This window comes from Saccostrea cucullata, unplaced genomic scaffold (assembly GCF_032062105.1).
Source record: "Saccostrea cucullata isolate Sc308-1 unplaced genomic scaffold, CSIRO_AGI_Scuc_v1 ctg1200, whole genome shotgun sequence".
Taxonomy (NCBI): Eukaryota; Metazoa; Mollusca; class Bivalvia; order Ostreida; family Ostreidae; genus Saccostrea; species Saccostrea cuccullata.
Genome location: NW_026923920.1, coordinates 40,615 through 49,322, shown reverse-complemented (window position 1 = coordinate 49,322; position 8,708 = coordinate 40,615). Strand labels below are relative to the sequence as shown.

Genomic DNA, 8,708 nt, shown 5'->3' with positions numbered 1-8,708 from the left:
TTAGTTCCTGACGTATCGTTTGGCGAAGTTTTTACATGCCGGCAGAATGATCAAAAAATCAAATAAACTAGTTCAACTTTCAAAGAGTTATCACAGTGAAAACAAGTAGAAAAGGAAATATTTTCATTTTTATATCGATAGATTTAATGCGTAACTATATTGTTTTTGTCCTGTCTGTCTATCTGTCTGTTTGTTTGTTTGTCACGAACTTTAACCTTCACCATATAACTTTTTAGCCATGAAAGATAGAGACTTCATATTTGGTATGCATACTCCACTAATTAATTTGAAATGACACACCAAAGTCTATGACCTTGTGACCTTAACTGTGGCCTATGTGCTAAAAATAGCCTTTTTCCTGCAAACTTTAACCTTGGCCATAACTTTAGAACCATGAAAGATAGAGACTTCATATTTGATATGCATACTCCTCTAATCAGGTTCTTCCAGATGACACCAAGGTCAATGACCTTGTGACCTTGACCTTTAAGCTAAAAGTAGCTTTTTCCGAATTTTGCTGCCGCCGGGCGCATGGTGTTTCATAAACACATCTTGTTTCTTTTATATTTTTCAGTATTCCCATCTAACATTTAAAATCATTTTTTAAGAAAATGTATACAAAATCCCATTTGATTAATTAATGCGTTATTGAAAAAGCATACGACGCTACCCCTCCTGAAGTGAAAATCGAAAATTATCTTTAATGTCTCTATCGCGCATCTGTCGGAGACATGATTCTCTTGTGTGGAGCTAATCTGTATGTTTATCCTTCATATAGAGATTTTACTCAAACCTTTTAACAAGGCAGCCCTAACCTTCAAGTGACCAGTTGATAATAATTAAACTCCCGCTCCAAAGGAGATGGGGGTATACTGTTTTACCCTTGTGTGTCTGTCCGTCTGTTTGTATGTATGTCCGTAACAAATTTTCGCAGTTTTCTCAGCAACAACCCATCGCAGATGCTTGAAATTTTAACACAATCTTCTCTGAGGCATGTCATATATTGGGATTCATTTCTGTTTAAATCTTATGTCACCTTCCTGTTTGTCCGTGCGTCTCTCTGTTTTATACATGTTTTATGCATAACGAATTTTTCGGTGCAATTTTCTCAGCAACTACTACATGTAATTGCAGATGTTTGAAATTATAAAACAATCTTCTCTGAGGCATGCCATATTGTACCGGTGGTATTCATTTCTGTTTCAATCTTAATATGTCAACTTTCTGTTTGTCCGTGCGTCTGTCCGTTACATACATCTGTCATGCATAAGAAATTTTCGTCGTAATTTCCTCAACAAACATTTAATGCAGTTACTTGAAATTTTAAGACAATCTTCTCTGAGGCATGCAATCTTCTCTGAGGCATGCCAAACATAACAAATTTTTGTCACATTTTTCTCAGCAACAACTCGATGGTTGACATTTTAGCACACTCTTTCGTGAGGCATGCTATATGGTTTCATTTTTGTTTAACTCTGATGTCAAATTCCTGTTTGTCTGTGCATATGTCATTTTCATAAATTAATAAATTTTCGTTGCAGTTTTCTCAGCAGCTACTTATAACAGATGCATGATATATTAGACTACATACTTTGTTGAGGCATGCAGTATGGTTCGACTCATTTTTATATGTATCTGATGTCAAATTCAGGCACGTGCATGTAACAACAGGGGGGGCACTTTTTTTTCTCAACATAACTTTAAGTATTAAAAATATTCATTGAAAGGCAGGTTGGCCTCCCAGTTTATACTACGTTAAAGTGATATTATGGAAATATAGTATTGTATGCATTTAAAAAATGGTACTGAAAGAAGTCGACACCTGAAAAAATCCCCCTCCCCCTAGAAATAGGATTTTCGAAATTGGGCAATGTTTTGTTTTGTTTTGTTTGTTTGTTTGGTTTTTTTTTTTTGCTTTTCAACTTTTCCAGCGAAGTAACAAAAATTCCCTGGCTGCCCTCCCCCCTTTTCAAAAACGATGCCACGTGCCTGGAATTCCTATTTATCCGTGAATATACCCGTAACGTTTATTAACATTATATTGTATATTCACATCAGAGCGGGGGTATTACTAGTGAGTATTGGCTCACAGATTTCTTGTTAGGCGTTGAAAGATTTTCATCCAAGTCATCCCATTATGATAGATGTTCAATGAAAAAAAAAATGGAGTTAATGAAAGTCTTGACAAATCCTTGGCTACATTGGGCCGTACATTGGGGGTAACCACGCCGAAAAAAAAGAAAGACAAACGACACGTGCATGCGCCAGTGGGAGACACTGCTTTACTAAATATAAAGGAATTTGCAACTTAAAATCATTGTTATAATAGTCCTGGCTACAATGGGATTGTTTAATACCGTAACTGTTTCCTGTTAGCTATTTAAGAGTCATTCTCTGTAAAAACCAAAGATTCCAAGGAGGCCGTTAAAACGAATGTCTCCGAAATACGTAATTTTTTGTATTTAGAGTGTACCCGGGTGTCTAACTGAGAAAACCACCTTAGTTCATGTTTTGGGATTTTCGTTGCCATGGCAACCGTAACTAACGGAAATACGGCCATTTTGACAGGTTCTATTTCATAAAATATAGCATTTTTAACCCCCACATTTTTTTTAAACGCGAAAAATATGAACACTTTCAATAATATAATTTATTTTAAGCATTCTTATATAACTAAAGTAATTAGGATTTAAATCTTTAATCTGAGGTGTTTCAAGCTGACAGGAGGCTAAAAAAATCAAATTTGGTGCTTTTTTCAAAATACAGAAAAACCTATTTTACTCCCTATTTCAATTATATTTATCTTTTAATTCCAAGATAGGTTTTTTAAACTTCTTGTTTATTCCAAATATCTATACTATGGTCTTTCATTTCATATAGATTCCCAACATGTGTTTTTCAGATAACTCGGGGAATATCAAAATGAAAATGTCCCATAATCCCGAATTTCCTCAAATACGGATTGGAAAACTGCGTTATACATTGTATATAGTATATTTTGTAGAGTTTGTTTTTCTCTTTTGAGGACATTGTTTATGTAAAACAACCTTAAGAGAGAATTAAATGATAAAAATGAATAAAAATGTATCATTTTAGGGGCGGATAGCAACACAGAAGTGGTTACCAGGGCAACCATTCAAGGGAATTTTTTTTCATTTCATGTTTTTATCGGTTCAAAATCACGTTTGTGGCTGAATTTTAACAATACTGAAGAGTCTATTAATCATGCTACTTATCCATTTTTAAATGAAATGTAGGTATAGTAAAGATATAAATTTAAGTAAAACACAGATATTTCAATTTACCCCCCCCCCCCCTTTTTTTTTTAATGAGGAAAAGGCTGGGGATTAATGACACCTGTTCAATGACTCAAATTTTATCTTCTTCAGCTATTAAACGTATTTGTTACAAATTTAGCATAAAAAAGAGTCGATGAAAAGTTCATTTATTGATTCTATCAAAACGTAAGGCTAAAGTCAAGAGTTCAAAGTTAACTGAAGAATATATAGTATAATTGCTTCTCCACATTTTCAGGAATTGACTGGAGATGACCTTAAGTCAGGATTTCTTATTACAGAAACAGAATGCTATGAAGTACAACATGTTTAATCCAAAATGGGTTAAATGGACAAAAAAAACAATTGATAACTGAAAATAAATCTGAAAATTAAATGATTATCATTATTTTTTCAAAGAAAATATAAAAGATTATGGTGTGCGGAGGAGGTTGGGGCTAATTAATTTTTTTTATAACTTTTTCAATTTGTATGGATACTTTTATTTCTTGCAATATGTCATTCAAAAAGTAAATTTTCTATGTGTTTTATAACACCTTGTCACAATAATTGTGTATATTAAAGCTCAAACATTATTTCATATACTTGTAATTGATTGACACACAATGAAGAATTTCAAAATATGTATGTATACCTTAACACAAACCATTCACAGCAACATATCTAAATAATTTGATTATAGAGCTCATAAAATTATAATACCAGCAGAATAAGGACAACAAAAGTAAAATGAGGCAATAAATAATAAGAGTTCAAATCATTAAGATTTTCAACTTGATTACATGCCAGTAAGAGGTAATTTCAGTTGGGGGGGGGGGGGGGGCAGGGGCAAAACCAAACATTCTAAGTTAAAACTACCAAAAATTTATAGAGATCAAAATAAGGACAAAAGGTCAATAGACGCATTTACTGAGAGGGCACAAGCATATAGTAGCTATGTTTTTATAGTATTCTATATATTGGCAAAATATTGGGGGGGGGGGGGGCAAACGTTGGTCATATTGTGAAAAATAATGTATATTAATTTTCTATGAAATACTAAAGAGCCACTAGCAGGAATAGTAGGTCACTGACATACTTAAGTGAATAATTACATAGATGTACAATAGGTGGTTTTTCGCTCTTATCAATTAATATTTTTGTCATCCAAGTAAACGTTATCCTTAAGCCTTAAAAATAATAATAGACACTTTTGACATAGATTTCTTTAATTTTTCATTTTTCTGTCAATTTTTAAAAATTCAATAATTGTAACAAAGGATCTAATTATCATTTTACATGCAATGAGACTACTGTTTATACACTTTTAAAAATCTTTTTAAAAAATTATTTGAAACATATTCAAAGTAGTGCATAGTGGACCCATGTTATTATGCATGAATAACTTCAGGATAAGTGGTCAACACTTCCCTCAGGTATAATATTAGGCAAGACTTGGATTTTCTTCAGATACTGTAAGACTCTTCACTCTTTCTTTGATGTTCTTTGAGAGAATAACAGCAGTCAGTTTTGTCATTATATTGTTGTAGAATAATTTAGCAGACTTAGTGTAGGTGTCCCACCGGTATCTCCCATTCTCTGAAAACTCTCACTAATTTTCATCAGATAAAGATTCATTTGCTGAATGTCATGACTTGTCATGACTAAATGTAAAACTCTGGCTTCTTGAGTTCTGTAATAGACAATACAAATATTTAGATTTAGATAATGCAAGACATAAGTTAAAAATCACTACTGGAACCAAATGGATCATGAAAACAATTACACTTGTACATGTAACAGGTCATACATCCTCTCTACACCAGTGCAAAATGATTTTTGGACTTTGCGAAAATTATATTGAATAAAGATGTAAATAATAAGCTTATCTATTTCATTGTCAATACATGATACATGGCATTTACCCCCAGAAAAAATGTTCAAACACAACACAGTATCAGTAGAAATAATTGCTATTTACTTCTATGGAGAAGATACATGTAAATAACATGTTTATAATTTATAGTTTAAACTATCTTGCCCTTTTAAAATGTTAGGAATACTTGATTTGATTATAAACTGAGTAATATACTGTAAATGTACATTTATTGGCATTTTAATCTAAGGGCAGATCACTCAACTGCCAATCTAATTAAAATTAGATGTTTTAGATCCGTCGCATACTCGCTTCACTTACATCTAACAACATCCCATTGAGGGTTACGTCAGAGGTCAAATTCGGAATGGCTCTAGACTTATACGCTTCAACAATACACGATGATCTTGCCAGCTCCGATTTGATTGGTTGACTAAATTTGACCTCTGACGTGACCCTCAATGGGATGTTGTTAGATGTTAGTGTATATATGCGAGTATGCGAGCGGATTTAACATCTAATTTTAATTAGATTGCTCAACTGCAAAACAATACAACAGAATCGTAACTCTAGAGTGTTCAGTGTAGAGAGGTTTCTTAAGGAAAGTGGTACAAACTTTTGTCAAAAATTTTGAAAATAACAACTTGGGTTATGTTTCAATGAATTAAATGAATAAGTTTTTTTACAGTGTAGTTATTTTTTAATTTCTTATTCAAAGTTGCACAAAAATGGAATTTGAAGTGAAAAATATTTGTATAGAATAATACAGATGATTTCAGAAGGGTAGAATTTGGAACATTACAGAGCGTTTACATGTCTCATATGTAATGCATCAATAATACATGTACTCCTACATTCTCTCACTTAACAGTAATTATGCTTTTATAAGTTTTGAAAAGTGGGTCAATAATAATAGTTAATGTATATATGGAACATGAAAGCTGTATCGTCTATCCTTCAAAATTTATTACCAATGTCTAATTTCTTGAAAGATATAGATGTCAAGGATATTCATAATTGGGTCAAAATTATAGTACATGGACACTATACCTCTTTATGATTTGGTTTTAATACGATGTTGAAATCTCCATGAATGATCTAAATATCTTCCCCTTCCTTGTGATGCCCCTCACATGGTCACACAGCAGCATGCTACAATAAATTGTATATTTTCATAAAAATAATTAAATTCCTTACAGGTACTAATTAATGCACAATTATATAAGAATGAGCTGTTAACTTGTTTGCCATTCACCACATATTTAACAGTACTTTTTATTTAGTTTTGTATGTTGACAGGTCTAAAATAAATAACTGTTTACAATAATTCATATTGGAGAAAGTCTTTAATTTATATCTTGTTAAACTTTTAATGCATACATCATTATATAGTGTTCAAGATGAACAAGGAAAATGAAATTTACAAGGTCAAGTCCAAAGATGATTTCTTATTCTACCCACATAACTATTAATAGCTAAAATGTATGTAGGTTAAAGCTACCCAAAGTAGCTATTTTACCAATTTCTAAGACCTACATATGTAGGTAGAAATGCTTGAGTATAGTCTTTGGACTGTACCTGTTTCATAGGCGTCCGAACCGGGGAGAAGGGGGGGCTAGAGGGGCTTAGCCCCCTCTTTTTTTCAAAATATATACTTAGTATAGACTAAGCCCCCCCCACTTTTTTTCCAAATATACACTTAGTATAGACATTGAACATTGTTTCGTAGGTTTAGCTCCCCCACTTTCCACAGGCACATTGCAATAAAGATGAAAAAAGGGGAAAAAGGTGGTGTTTGGGGAAAAATTTGGTAATGAAGTTCGAATTGACACCCCCCCCCTTTACCTTTTTTTTTTTTTTGCTTGTCAGTTTTTTTGAGAAGGTATATATATATATATATATATTTTTTTTTACACTTAGCCCCCCCTTTCAATTTGCTTCCAACGCCAATGTGTTTACATTCATTTTGATTCAATTCTTTTTCAATAATTTCATCTACTCATAACTCTACGAACAAATATTATTATATTGTGTATCAGAAATTGTAGCTACTTACGTGTACATGCATGGTGTATAACACTGGTAGCGTTGCACCAGCTTGGCCAATCAAATGACCTGCTTTCACATTTTCACATGTTCTGTTTGGAGGGGAGTTCTCGGTCCATCTCCTCTGGTGTTTTCAATATGTAGGTGGGAACTTAGAAGGTTTGGAATTTGACATAACTTCCTTCTTGACCTCTTTGTATTTCATTTTGAAGAAAAGTTAAAATAACGTCCACATTCGATAGTCATTCACTGTATTTAGCAAGTGTAACACACTAACACATGGCATACGACCTACTTCAGACAATACATGGCCATTGCTGAAATTCACGAGTTGTTGAATGTCTTCAGAATAAACAATATCACATCTGCCAAGGAAGCTATACTGTATAATCTAAGCAGTTTTGTATAAAAATATCAGTAAAACACATGGTTTGTGAAAAGGAACTCCAAACCGGCAAAACGTCATGCTTACAAATACTTTTGTTTTTACCTTCTTTCACTGTCGGAACTAGAGAGTTCTACAAAGGGAGATAATATTTTTGTGAAATGCTAGTTTTTTAATATTTTCAAATGCATTTTATTTTTTTAAATCAAAAAACACACATCCAGAATAATTATGAATAAATAATCAAGTATGTTTGCTTTCAAAAAATTGTTAATATTTTATAAACCTATCTTGGGATTTTTTATAAAATGGCACTGAAATTATGGTTATTTAGCGTGTTGGTTAAGGGTTAAAAATGGGAGGAAATTAAATTTCTTTAAAACAAAAAGGGGTGTTAGTGATGAAGCAAAATAATTTTTTATCTTTACTTCACACCTTGTTTTCACAATTTAATGCACTTAATCCAACCATAATGCATTATTTATTTTGAATTTTTTATGTCAAATTAGGAGAAAACTGACCTTTTCAAACATGGGAGTAGCCACAAAATGTGTTAGGGGGCCATAACCTGGAGGATAGGTCACATCCCAAAATTTTAAATATATCTAATTAATCTCATACACATTCATAATTTTTTCATATATGTTTTATTAAAATCTGTGGTATTCGTTTGAACGGCATCTGTGGTCCTTACAGAGAATGACTCTTAAGAAACCTCTCTACACTGAACACTCTAGAGTTACGATTCTGTTGTATTGTTTTGCAGTTGAGCAATCTAATTAAAATTAGATGTTAGATCCGCTCGCATACTCGCTACACTAACATCTAACAACATCCCATTGAGGGTCACGTCAGAGGTCAAATTTAGTCAACCAATCAAATCGGAGCTGGCAAGATCATCGTGTATTGTTGAAGCGTATAAGTCTAGAGCCATTCCGAATTTGACCTCTGACGTGACCCTCAATGGGATGTTGTTAGATGTAAGTGAAGCGAGTATGCGAGCGGATCTAACATCTAATTTTAATTAGATTGGCAGTTGAGTGATCTGCCCTTAGATTAAAATGCCAATAAATGTACATTTACAGTATATTACTCAGTTTATAATCAAATCAAGTATTCCTAACAT

At 32.8% G+C, this 8,708-nt stretch overlaps 1 long non-coding RNA gene across 1 annotated transcript; it reads right to left on the bottom strand.

The window, feature by feature from the left end:
• Positions 1 to 4,387: 4,387 nt before the first annotated feature.
• LOC134265266 (uncharacterized) lies at positions 4,388 to 8,291 on the bottom strand. The gene is made up of 3 exons (XR_009991708.1): positions 7,208 to 8,291; positions 6,202 to 6,303; positions 4,388 to 4,968 (listed from the first exon to the last, which is right to left on the bottom strand). It is a non-coding gene; the product is annotated as an uncharacterized LOC134265266 (long non-coding RNA).
• Between the last annotated feature and the right edge of the window lie 417 nt (positions 8,292 to 8,708).